We start from the raw sequence: 13,575 nt of genomic DNA, 5'->3' as shown, positions 1-13,575 counted from the left end.
GCAGGGAAAGTATATGTAATGAACTAGTTCAAAGAGAAATCTATGAGTGTATACAATTGGAAACAGGTGTGATGTTGGTAACGGAGATGATGATGGTGATGATGATGCTGGCAAATGCTACAGCTACGAGTTGGAGAGAAAGAGAGAGAGAGAACAGCAAAGCAGAGGCTAGAATATGACAAAAGGATTAAAGTAAAACACACCTGTCCCTGATGCTTAAAACAATGCCTTCAGAGTGGACCAGAGCCTGGGGGACCACACTGAAGGCTGATGAAATGAATAAATAAAGTGGCATTGATCTCTGCTAATAACAAAGGCCCAGTCTTGGCCATGTGGTGGGCCGGGGGCAGTGTGTAAAGGCCCTGCCCCGGCTCGGCTAACCGTCTTGTGCGTCCAGAGGATGGGAGGAGTGTGGCCCTCCCACCCCACCTGTTCCTGGAAAGAGATCACTGCACAGCGCCACCAGTATTTATGAATATTTAAAGAGTCCTCCTAATTACTGTGTCAGAGTAATAATAAGAAAGGCAGTAAATCAGCACGTATTATGAGGCAGTATTTGAAAGGTGAAGTGACTGTTTACTTCTACCTAGGATTTGGCAGTCTGTTTGAAATATCATCATTACAGTGCATATTAAAAACGTACTGTATGCAAAATCACAAATGATCAAATTGATGCTCAGTGCAGTGAACTGTTATGTTATCCACTGTTATGCAATATAAGACTAAACAAGGGGTTAAACAACACATTTTCTTGATTTATTTTTAATATTTTCTTAGAACTATTAATTTGAACAGCATACTTTGTCAAACTATAAGTTGATATGTTCCTGTCATCACAACACAACCCCAATGAAAGATGATTTACCATTGGAGCTAAAATGATTAGATTAATTGGCAGATATTTTCATAATACAAACAGTTCTAGCTTCTTAAATGTGAGATTGTTTTTCATTTCTTCATTTTACACCAATCAAACACACTGTCGATTGGTTTTGGACTAATATTTGGACAAAATAAAAAGTTAACAGAGATCACCTTGACTCACAGAATCACAAAACATAATTGTCAGATTAATCGATAATGAATATGATCATTAGCTGGAGCCCATAAAAAATAAAATAATATTGAACCCGTACTTACATGTCCAAATGTGTGATTTTTGATGAGCATAAATATTGTGCATTGTCTTGTACATGAGCCATACGAAAAACAACGAAGCATACGCACTGTTTCCCCCCATGTCTTCTTTAGTATCTAATCTCATTTCATTTTAAAATCAGTGACAACAAAATAAGAACACAGCTCAGGGTCTGAGGAAAAAAAGGCTACAAAACAAGAGAAATGTGGGAACAGGTCAAATTTAGTTAGTTCATTACATTTCCAATAAAATGTAACTAACCAGTGAATAACACCAAACCAGTCTTTTAATAAGTTCATAAATAGTGAGCCAGAGGAGACGGAGGTTCAACAGGGGGCTCCTAAATAAAAGTTGCTGCGTGCAAGGGCATATATCTGGATCCTGCTATAAAGCCTGCCCTTTAGGGTGGGGAGTAGTGGGAGTAGTTGACTCCTGTCTGCTGATAGGCAGCCCTAAATCACTCAGTCCCCGACCAGGCCGGTCTCACACACATGCTCACACACTCACACCCTCGTAAATGTCACCTGTTAATCTGGCCTCAAGTGCTGCTCAGTGCACTCACCCATCAACAACCTGTGCTTTCAAGAGTGATGCTTGGAGGCATGAAGAGGTTCAGCAGAGAGAGAGAGAGAGAGAGATGGGTTGGTGAAAGACACAGACTATACATAGAGACACATATTGTACTGAACAATGTGTAAGGCCCTTATGCACAGAAACACACACACACATACACTTTGAACTTAACAACACAGGCCAAAACTCATAGGTCAAACAACCAGGCTACCAGTGACAGCTGAGATAGAACAGCGTCTCTGCAGCTTTTTTAACTCTTTGTGGTGGACACACACTTCATAACTTAATACATACACAGCCCAAGATCTGATACAAAAACACTTGTGAAGATATGATACATTGCGGTTCAAAGCCAGTTTGATTTGATTCAGCAGAGTAGAATTAGATAGCGTCACATTTTTTGAGCGCTACTATAAAATAGATAAATAATTTTTATTGTGAGAGAAACAGACATAAAGATCTAAAACCGGTTTGACACTGAGCAGAATGCAAATAAGACACAATGACGACACAAACCTACTAATTAGCATATTATGTCATCTATTGACATTTAGCAACTCTTCCAGCTGTTTTTCGTTACTTTCCAATGAGAGTAGGTGTTAACAGCGATTCCACAACAGTTTTCAACTAAGTCCTCAATTTCTCAAATTGACCATACACACGTTCCAGCTATATACTAGGGTTTGACTATGTCTTGTTAGGCAGTTTGGTTATATTTACCTCAGTTCCCTCATCAGTGTCACCACTTGTTATTTGGTAATATCTTTTCCAGTAATGCTCTCTGGGAACATGTTGCTGTAAATAAAGCAGCGCATGCTTGAGTGACAGATTTGCCTTCAACCAGGACAAGCTAGGGACTAGATGGTGGTAGCATTAGCTGCTAAAGGTAGCATTACTTTCCCTGTGTTCACTGCCCCACTCAGTATCTGTACTGTGAGTGTACGTGCCGTTTTCTTTAATGAGTATCAAGGTGTATTGTACAATTATCATTTTTTATAATACCTTTGCACATTTTAAGGCTGTTAGTGTAATGTACAAATATCTAGCAGCAATTTTAAAGTGATATTCACAAATAATTCCAAAGTTTTAAGTTGTAAATCAGCCTTTGTAAACTTGTAAAAGCAGCACTGGCTGGTGATATTGGCCAGCTCAAGGCATTATGTACCAAAAACACAAATATTTGCTTTTCCTCTCACCTCCTTTCAACTTAGCTCTGAAACCAGACCATTAGCAGAAAAAAAATCCAGGCACAAACCAAATTTGGCCCCTTATGGTAGTGTGGAGTTCACATGTAAACTTTGACCTGAAAAAAAAAAAAAATGCTGCCACCATCGTGTCGACCTTGGAAATTCAGCATGTGGGAGTTTTCAAACAGAACTGAGCTGGATTGCCAGATTTATGTTTGGTTAAAACTTGAACAGTTCATCATCACATTTGATAGGGAACGTACTGATAACACGGGGTGACTTTTCATTTTTTATAGATTGATATTAAACACGCAAAGTGCAGTGGTCCTGTTATATAATCCTTAATTATCCCTAATATTTTTAATAGCCTTCAGATATGATCTACAAAACTTAATCGTGATGTTTTGTTTTTAAATTCCATATTGGTTTTGGGAATGGAAACATGATGTCACCGTTGTTTCTCTGGGACAGTTTAAACTTTCAGCTTGGATTAACAGGTACCAGTCAACATCCTTATTTATTAGTCGTTTGCATTGAATTGGGCCATCTCATGTATTCTTGACAACACAGACAGATCCTTGCGTCACCCACCGTGGAGTCCCAAGTCCAAGTCCGCCACCGAATACTTTAACCGTCATCATTTATTGACACGTAATATAGAGCTTGTATCAAATGAGATATACATGTGCTTGTATGTGTGGGTCGGTGGATGTGTGGTTGAGTGTCTCTGTGTGGGGGACCTGCTCTAGTGTACACGCTGATATGCAAGTGACTGTATACATGTGTGCGTGTGTTTGTGGGGTGATGTTGCTCCAGGACTGCTGTGAAGCAGCCCTTGTCTCATTAGCATGTCAATTGACTCCATCTGCTTTGCACATGAAAGGGCCAGGATGTGTAGGAGGACAGGAGAAAGAAAGAACGAGGGATGTGGCGGGGGACTGGGGATGGCTGTGTATTTATCTCCACCTTGTAGGAATTTGTATCGTACACTGAGTGCACTTATTAAGGATCACAGCATGGTGTTCTCTCTCTCTGTCTCTCTTTCTCTCTCCCTCTCTCTCTCTCACATACACACACACACACAAAATCAAACTCAGGTGCACACAGAAATGGACAGACTGACACACGTGCAAATTCACAAGCAGGACACTGGCGTTACCTTACAGTCGCTCACATCATATACAGTTTGCCTATTATATACACAGCGTTTTCTGAGAGATATCCAGATGTGTGCCACTGTTGCTGGCAAAGTAAAACAATAACAGTATCATGTAAAGAGATACCAACATATGTGAGTTCACACTAAACCTTATGTTCCCTATGTCTCATACAACAGTGCCAACACTTCTCTCCTCCTCCTCCTCTCTCTGTGTACGGGTGTGTCTTCACAGTGATGATGAGAAGAGTCACATAGCCCGGTTTAAGGGTACAAACCATATCCAGCTGTTGTGAAGTAAACACAGACAAATAAACAAACACAGAAATGTACAGAGGCAACACATGGGCTGTTGCTATTGTTGCTGAGAGGAGGGAGGAAGGGAGGGTGAGGAAATGAAAGAGGGAGAGGGAGAAAGACAGAGAGAGAGAGAGAGAGAGAGAGAGAGAGAGAGAGGCCTGAGGGGAGGGCAAACAGCAGGTCTGTTTTTGCCTGATGAGCAGATCACACACACCATAACTGCTCTCTCACTCTATCTGCACCTGTTACAGATGCAGCGCGGATGCTGCTCTCACCCTCCTTTATTTAATTAGTCTTTATCCACAGTTAGTGTGTTTACAAGCACTTAAGTAGCCGGGTTATTGTGTCTTCTGCAGTATAACGTGATTTCTTAGGGCGCTTACACATCAACACCGACAGTTGGCTGTGCTGTGGAGCGTCTGTGACTGACCATCACTGGTATTTTCTTTTTAGTGTGTGTGTCCAGTACTGTAGGCATGAGTCTACACCGTCCTTGGTGGCAGTTTGCCCTATTCGGCATCCTGAATGTACATGTGAAATTCAGAAATTTACACATATTTACAAGTGATCCTGGTTTAAAAACATAGAAGGATGTCCAGGTTACTGCGGTGCATATGAACACATTCTTCGATTTCCTGAACCTGGTTTCTTGTGCGCATGTAAACAGTGAAAGCCACTATCACCACCCAAAACCCCAACTGAGCTTGAACTGATCAGCGTGAAATGTGCTGCAATGTAAAGGACACTGATCACAATACAATGCTACGCTACCTAAGATTCCTAAGTGAGTATCTGTGTTCAGCCTCCCAGTTCCTCCAGCATTTATCTATTCAGTCAAGTCCACCAGGATGTGTCTCGTGTCCCTGGGAGATTCTGTCATCCAGGAACCGTGGCACACTGGTCTCGATACATTGAGGACCCTCGGCAGATATGGGATGAGCTTTCTAATCCTGTCCATGTGGATTCCCAGCAGTCTACAGAGAGCTGCTGTATCCAATGTTCTGTGGGACTGGGGCAGGCTAGAGGGCAAAAGAGGCAATTAGAGAGAGTTTGAGGCGGCAGCGGGGGGGGGGGGGGCGGGGGGGGGGTGCAGGAAGACATGGGAGGGGAAGAAGGATGGGACAACAGGGACGTGAGATGCAGGGATTTACTCCCTAACCATTAAGAAGGGGATGGGTAAGGAGAGTGTGTGACAGGTTGCACTGGAGGAAGACATGGACAAAGACGCGCCGACATCAAAGAGTTGTTTTTATCTTTGCATCTTTCTCCCTCCCTCACTCCTTCCCTTTATACTGTGTCTTTATACTTGTGTTTGTGTGTCCCGGGCTGTGTGGCACCAAGTGTACGAGAGGAAAATGCCTCATTTACACAAAAAGCTCTTTTCACTTTGTTTGTCATCTTCGGATGCCTCTCTGCGTCTTTCTCTCTTTTCCTCTCTTTCTTTCTTTTTGTCTCTGAATCTGTCTCTCTCTTTGTCTCTCATTTCATCACCTTGGCTGAATTATTCATACAAACAGCTGCATTATTTTACTGGATGATCTTGTATTTCACTTAAAAGCAGATGGAGACAAATACTTTAAATGCAAAGAGGAGCTCCTGTTTTGCATGAAGTAAGTTTTAAGTAGGGCTACAACTTATGGCTGTTTTCATTATCTTATCTGTTGATTTGTATTTTTTATTAAGTGGCTGGTTGTTTAGGCTTCTGTTTTTCAGACAGCAGTTCAAAGACCCAAAGTATTTCATTTACAATCGTATAAAACAGACAAGAACATTTGAGAAGCTGGAGCCATTGAATACTGGGAATTTTTGCCTAATTAATGACAGCGATTTCTTTTTTCTTTTCTGTAGTTTTCTGTTATTCAATCAGCTGATCAGGGCTGCACCTAATGATTATTTTAATTACCAATCAATCTCTTATTTTTGATAAATGCGATAAATGACTACTAGCATTAATTATCTCTTAATTTACTAATCAATCAATTGACTTATTGTTTCAGCACTACATTTCACTACAAGTGATTCGTTTGCGTAGAGCTGTGGAGCTGTGCTGACTGCTACAGGAGGGTGTGATGTAATCCCTCTTCCTTTTCTTCGCTGGTTAGTGTTGACTGTGAGAAGTGCTTTGCTGTTAAGTCCACCACAGAATAGTTTGGTGCTCTGTGTTCTTCTGTGTGTCAGTGTAATGTAAAACGCTGAATTTTTTTTGATAATAGAACCGAACTGTTTCTGAGGGAGTAGGACCCCCCTCCCTCCCCATCCTTCTCTTTTTCGTGAGTTTTGTTTGCATATCTCTGCAAAATATGTTTATACGTCTACTTGCAGACAGAGAAACTGTGAGACGAACAAGAACTAGTGCCCAGTTCCTCTCATTCCTTTACACTCTGTTGTGTTTGGTTGCTGTGGTGCTCTTGCGGCTGCCGGGGAAAACTGGCAGGTGGAGGAGTAAATTTGATGTTGGGCTGGGGCTTTTTGACCAGGGGCAAAATTATGCCAGCTCAAAAGAGGTTGCAGCTGTCTACAGACACTAAAGGTGTAGGAGTATGTGCTGATTTACAGATGAGCCAGACAAACAGCTGATTCCTAAAACCGGTAAAAAACACCACAAATGTAAACAAAGCATATAGTTTGTTAGATCAAGCAGATAATCTTTTAGCCTATGTGTACTTTTTTGAGCGTCTGTGTGTGTGTGTGTGTTTGTGTCAGTGCGAGGGTTAATTATTTGGACAAGATGAGCATGGGTGGGTGTAGTTTAAAGAGACCAGCAGGGTGAAACTCATCGAGTCGAGATTAGAAACATGTGATTGCATCTGAGCACTAATGTGGTAGCTCACTCTCGTCTTTCGGATTGTGAGTTTGAAGAAAGGATGTAGTAGTAGAGGGTGATTCACAGGGATCAGTCATATGTACTGTTGGGACCACTCACCTTTTACTCATTGTGTGTTTACATTGTCAGCCTCGCACTCATCTATTGTTATGCAAAGACAAAATTTGAAACAGAAAATTTGATTTAACATGAGTGTGTAGGAGTGTGTAGATTTAGTTCAGTCTGTCTGGAGACTGTCTGTCTGGCTTCAGTCCTAAGTGTAACCATACATGCCTCTTTACCCCAGTGTCTTAATCCAGGTGCAGAAAGCTGCTTCCTGGACTGGGCTGTGACTCTGCCTGGAAAGCCTCTGTCTTCCCCTAAGTGGGAGCTTTGATTGGACCGATGGACTCATGCATGCTGGTCTGAGTTGGCGGGAGGCAGCTGGTGAGCGGTGTGTTGTTTTTCCTGGTCTGGTTTAGTATGGTTGGGCTTGGTTTGGTCTGTACCAGCCTGTTGTGTGACCACATCAGTGGCACTGACAGGCCTTACTGAGGAAATGAACAGATAGAACTGAGTCAGCAGCACTTAGTTCTGGTTATGATCTTCATAAAACACACACATACACACACTATTCTCTCCTGATTACATAGCGTACTGTACGGGCTTATTCATACGCAGATGGATGCTCAACTCCTCATACAGGCTCCGTGTGTGTACACTGCTACAGAATACACACCACAGACTAACACACTCAGCAATACCCTCGTCCTCGCTCTTGTTTCCTTGTTCTCTTCTCTTTGATGTTGCTCGCACTCCAAAAAGGACACAGTTCTCCATGTTAGTCAAGTGAATTCTCAGGCACTGTGATGGAGTCACAAGTCCTCCTACTCAGCAGTTCATCTCACTCATGCAGGTGCGGGATCTGCTGACCCGGCTGTCTACCCTGTCCCGGTGGACCAGCAGGCTATGACCTAATGGTCATATGATCCCCCCAACCGCCGCCATCGTTCTCCTCCTCCTCTCTCACTTTTCTCCATGTTTCTCCCACCCTCTCTCTTTCTCACTCCCTCCCTCTCTCTCTTTCTCTCTCTCTCTCTCTCTTTCTCTCTCAACCAGAACAGTCATGATGATGTCATCAGGGTGAGTCAATAGGTAGGTGCTGCAGCGTCCAGCTGAGTCGGCGTTCTCCGTTCATGGCAGGCTGGGAAGCTGTTCCATGTGACCACAGCTTAAGCCATCACATCTGTGTTTCAGTGAGCAGTGGACCGGCCTGTGCCAGCACATCTTGATTTTACTTTGACCGTGTAAACCGGACATCGCTGTTATTTTTAAAATACTTTTATTAAACTTGTGCCTTGTTGTAACTTATGAGGGTAACTTACTTGAAGTTGGTGATGGAGCTTCAGTTGCAGACGAAGGTTGCACTGTGTTTGTTATTCTGGGGTCTTTCCAAGTCCACATTCCAGTAAACGAGGGTGAGAGCTGTGGTAGTTATGTTGTAATTCTCTGTGTCATAAACAGTGCTGATAGTGTGTGTGTGTGTGTGTGTGTGTGTGCGTACGTGTGTGTCCGTGCGTACGCGTGTGTGTGCGTGCGTACATGTGTGTATTGATGGGGGTCTTTTGACTTACCACTGAATGTGGACGAAAACATGTTACGCCACTTGAAATTTCCCCTCTGCTGTGGCACTTTCCATAAACAAACTTTATTTTTCAGTGCCCAGACAAAACATCCACCACAGATCAGAGAACACTCCTCATGGCCCCTGGTCATGTCCAAGACATGGGGACAATAATTCAATATTTTATATTTTAAAATCAGATATAAAGTTAGAAGTAAGACCAGAGATTAAGAGTCATTTTCCCTTGAATACTATGAATTTATACAGAAAGACACTGTAATGGTTATAAGCCTCAGCTGACACAGTGACACAAAAAGATGATTCAGAGAAGAGATGATTCAACTGTGACATCTGGTTCAGTTCAGTAAATCAGAAATTTACAATGTGACTTCAGCAGAAACATGTTGCTTCGTTTGTAAATCCTTTTTCCCTGAAAGTGTTCTCATCTCAGTGACAATATTTTCAGCTTGAACCTGATTCTGACATTGTTGTGACATCAAGCTATTGAGAAAAATCTTAGGCTGACAACAAGTGCAGGGTGATGTTTTTCACATGTGGGTTTGAGCCAGAGGAGTAAGTGCAAGAAACCTGATCCTCTCAGGGGTCACAGTGTATTTGTACAGTTTGCACTCATTTGTTGTCTGAGTAAGATCTTCTGTCTCTCTCCCTCACTCATACACGTCTTTGTTTTCCAGTCATTTCTTTCTTCTTTTCCCCCTTCTCTCTCATGGCATCTCTCCTCCCACTCCTCCTCCCCTCTCTCCCCCTCTACACTATTAGTACCTCCAGAAGTGTTCCTCATTATGTTCATGATCTGACCATATGGCTGCGTACTTTTTGTGCGTTTGTGCGTGCTGTGTGAAAAGATCCACAAGAGTGCATTAAGGGCATAAATACACACACACACGCACACACACACACAAACACTACACACACACACACACACTACACACTTCAATCACTGAATCACACACTCTCCGTACTTGAGCCATGTCATTCTCGGAGATCACAGACCTTGCGCTCGTTTTGTTGTGGTCTCTTTATGTGCCTGCTGGTGCATGCCCATAATACACACATATACACACAAACACACATACGATGTGAGTGTGTGTGTGTGTGTTTACAGCTGTGCTGTGTGGGCTTCACCTCACAGCGCCAGGTTTTTCAGCTGCTGCCGATTCTATCTGGTCAGAAACCTGAACATACATAGGCATGAACACACACACACACACACACACAGACACACACACAGTAGCTGTGGTTTGACCTGCTGTCTCCAGATGAATACACTTTAGACCTTTTAGTTTGTATCAAAGCCATGTCGGAATATTGTGGATGAAGAAAGTCATCCAAAATCTGTAATAGAGCCTGGGACTCTGCATCGAAGTGGGATGGGTTACTGTTTCTGAAAGTATTTTTAACCGCTGTGAATTCCCATTTGAACGTTTTCTTTTTAATGATATCCTCAAAGTTCCTCAACATAGAAACACAGGCTTGTCTTGGATATTCTAAGAATAGTGTCGATTTATATTATGGCCATCAGCTTCAGTTATTTAAGCTTTAAAAAATCATGTCATGGGAAAATGGCTTTGAATACTACATTAATTGGTGTCTTGGCTGATGGTGCCTTTGCTGTTGAATAAGCAAATGGTATAACAAATGAACAAATTCAGAGGACTTCACTGATGCAATTGGGAACAATACTGCAACATATTTGTTCAATTCACCCTATTGGCCCAGAATATGACAGTGAACTGGCTGTATTACAGGGTTTCAGCTGCAGCCTGAACAGTACTGGATTTTGATTCAGATATGGATGTGTATGTTTGAAGAAAAATAATTGGATTTAAGGCTCACTTAAAGTAGTAGTAGAAGTAAACATAGTTTTTTAAATGAGTTTTAACCATTTGACATATAATCTCGTCAATGCATGTGGCGGTACATGTTTCAAAATGACCTCAGACAAAACTTCGGCTTTTCTGTACTGCAGTTTGTTGTTACTTATCGGCTGACGCGCTGATTTATAGGCCTGGGTCTCTAGTTTCTAAGAAGTGGCACTGTGTTAAAACAATACAAGCCACTGTGTTGGTGGGGGCATGATGCTTCAGGTAATGGTGTTACATAAAATATAATACAGGAAGTCCAGTTTGAGTAACAGATCCATGAGTTTGAAGGTTTATAGCCAAAACACTGCACAGTGGTTTATAATACTCAAACAAATTTACAACTGTGGAACGTGCACTTGCATGTTTGTGATTTGCAAATGCAGAAATTCACTGGGTCCAGCTGCTCAGGTGTGAATATTTGCAGTTTGTCAGTTCGGGCTTTAGGAAGGGATGGGCTCGATTAATCTGGAAACAGATTAATTTATAATGAAAATAATATAATAAGATAGCTGATTGCCTGACAGAGCAGAATCAAAACTACATGTCTTCTTATTCTGTCACTCCATTGTCAGCCTTCTCCCTCCGACATCTCAATGCAGATCAGGCAGGGCCTCCCCATCAGTCTCTCTTCCCAGCTCCTTCTCACAATATCTCTTTGCCATTACCTGGGACTGTATACTCTGTCTAGACGACACATCGAGGCATATACACACACAAAGCACGTATAGGCACATACACAGCACAGCAACACAATAACCTCAGGCCGCTGGTTATTAGAAAATCACCCAAACCTGTCGTCCCCTCAGTCATGGAAGAAAGGGGGAAGATTTCCCAGCTATATTAAAGGAGCGGTAGTAGCCTCTGTCTCAGCTTCCCTTCATCTCTCCCCCGTTTATTCTAATCACACCGTGGCTGTCTCCTCTCCTGCCTTTATTTTGCTCTATTTTTCCATCTCTTTGTTTTGTTTTTCGCCTGACAGTGACTGGGTCTCTTCTGCCCCAGGGGAACAGAGTTATGAGCCCGATGTCCTTTCATAGTCAATTGTATAATGTGGCTCGTGTGTGTATGTGTGTGAGACGGTGTGAAGGGAGTGAGGGAGGAGGGGGGCTGGGTGCTTGAGAGAAAGTGTGTGTGTGTGTGTGTGTGTGTGTGTGTGTGTGTGTGTGTGTGTGTGTGTGTGTGTGTGTGTGTGTGTGTGTGTGTGTGTGTGTGTGTATGTATGTGTGTGTGTGTGTGTGCACGTCACTGACAGTTAGTAGCCCACTGAAAGCTCATATGCCAGTGTGGGTGTGTATTGTTTACAGATCATGTCCTTCTTTGTGGTATTTTGGTTGGGTCCTTCCAGGATGCTGCTATCATGCTGACCTCCTCTCTGTCCTGTCACACACTACTGGAAGTGCTGTAATGATATGTTCAGCACAGTCCTCCTCTACATGGCCATCCTCTCCCAATGGGGCCCTTCTAACACTTTGTACAGTGCCATGTACTTAACGTTATATCACATTGGTCGAATCACTCTTTTCCGTAACTCAGAGTTCGGGTTTCGTTCTAATAAGTTCTGGATGTGTATGTTGTATGTGTGTTTGTCAGGTGTTTGTCGGTCAGTGTTGTGGATTATCTTAGATAACAGCGATGTGTCAGTGCTGCCTGGGGGCTGAATGTTCTCGGCTGTTTCTCCAAACAAAGCCTCCCTGTGTCTCTGTTTGGTCAGGGCAGTGCAAGGGAGGCTGACTCCGTATCTCCCCCAGATTCAGGCCCCCTCTCCTGGGCTGGGAAACTCAAGCCACCCCCTTCACCTGCTCGTGAGCGGGAAGCCCATGGTCTGTGGGTTTTGTTTGGGCTCTGTGTGCTATATTGAGAAAAGCTAATCTCGCTTACTCTCTGGGAGTAGTGAGGACAAGAATTAGCACTACCAGGATGAGTGGACAGAGAGTTATAAAGGGAAATGGTCAGTCATCGTTCTGACATGTGTTTACATTGTGGCCAACTTCATTTTAGTCACAGCCTTCTTAACAAAAAGGTACTTTCCCATGTAGCTTTTTCTGGCATCAGGTAATATATCACAGACTGGTGTATGTGTGGTAGGTCCTTAAAACCCTTTGAATAATCAGAGCTGTTACCAGTGTGGTGGTTAAAACTTGCTTTTGAGTCTTACATCATTGTTGGGCTTCTTCAAACTGTTGTTTTTTTAGTCTGAAATGTTTCTCTTGAGAAATCTCTCTGCTGGCACACAATGTTTATGAAGTTTTTACCTTCACTGTTAAGTCAGCTGATCTCAAATTGAATCAGAACGTGTATGAAGACATCAGATATTTAGGAAATCTTACATTTAACCTGCAGAAAATGAACACATTGGTCCATAGAGTATAATCTGACGATCGAAGCTCATATTGAAACTGTACATAGCTACCGTCGCCCGCTCTACTTTACCACTCATGAAGATGGTTTCATTTTCAGCTGTGTGAGCGGACGCACTGTAATGGAGGGAAGCTGGGAGAGGATCAGATGTGTAATCTGGATTTTACTATATTGTTTGTGATGGAGGTTTATCACGAAGGGTCCATGTGTCTGATGTACAGCCGTTTAGATCCGCTATCACACCTGTAGTGCTGAATCACACCAGCCCCTGAAGGAGTTTTATGAGAGGACCAGTTCAGAAAGTAACACAATACTTTTGATCCAGTAAATAGTTTCGTGTGATTATTAACTTCTTGACTCATGTGTTATTAACTACTTTTCTTTCTTCTTCTTTTCTCCCCAAGTGTGCTTTTATTTAAACTTTCTTTGATAGTCACGATTAAAGACCAAAATTGCTTGATTTCATGGCCGTGTGACTCCACATCGCTTGCTCCTTCACATTATGGTGCTTTGAGTCCCACACAGGGAGCCTGCAGAAGCCTGACTGTGG

The sequence above is a fragment of the Seriola dumerili genome, unplaced genomic scaffold, assembly GCF_002260705.1.
Source record: "Seriola dumerili isolate Sdu_G_001 unplaced genomic scaffold, Sdu_1.0 BDQW01000057.1, whole genome shotgun sequence".
Classification (NCBI taxonomy): domain Eukaryota; kingdom Metazoa; phylum Chordata; class Actinopteri; order Carangiformes; family Carangidae; genus Seriola; species Seriola dumerili.
The sequence above is the reverse complement of the archived record's forward strand: the minus strand, read 5'-3'. Positions refer to the sequence as shown.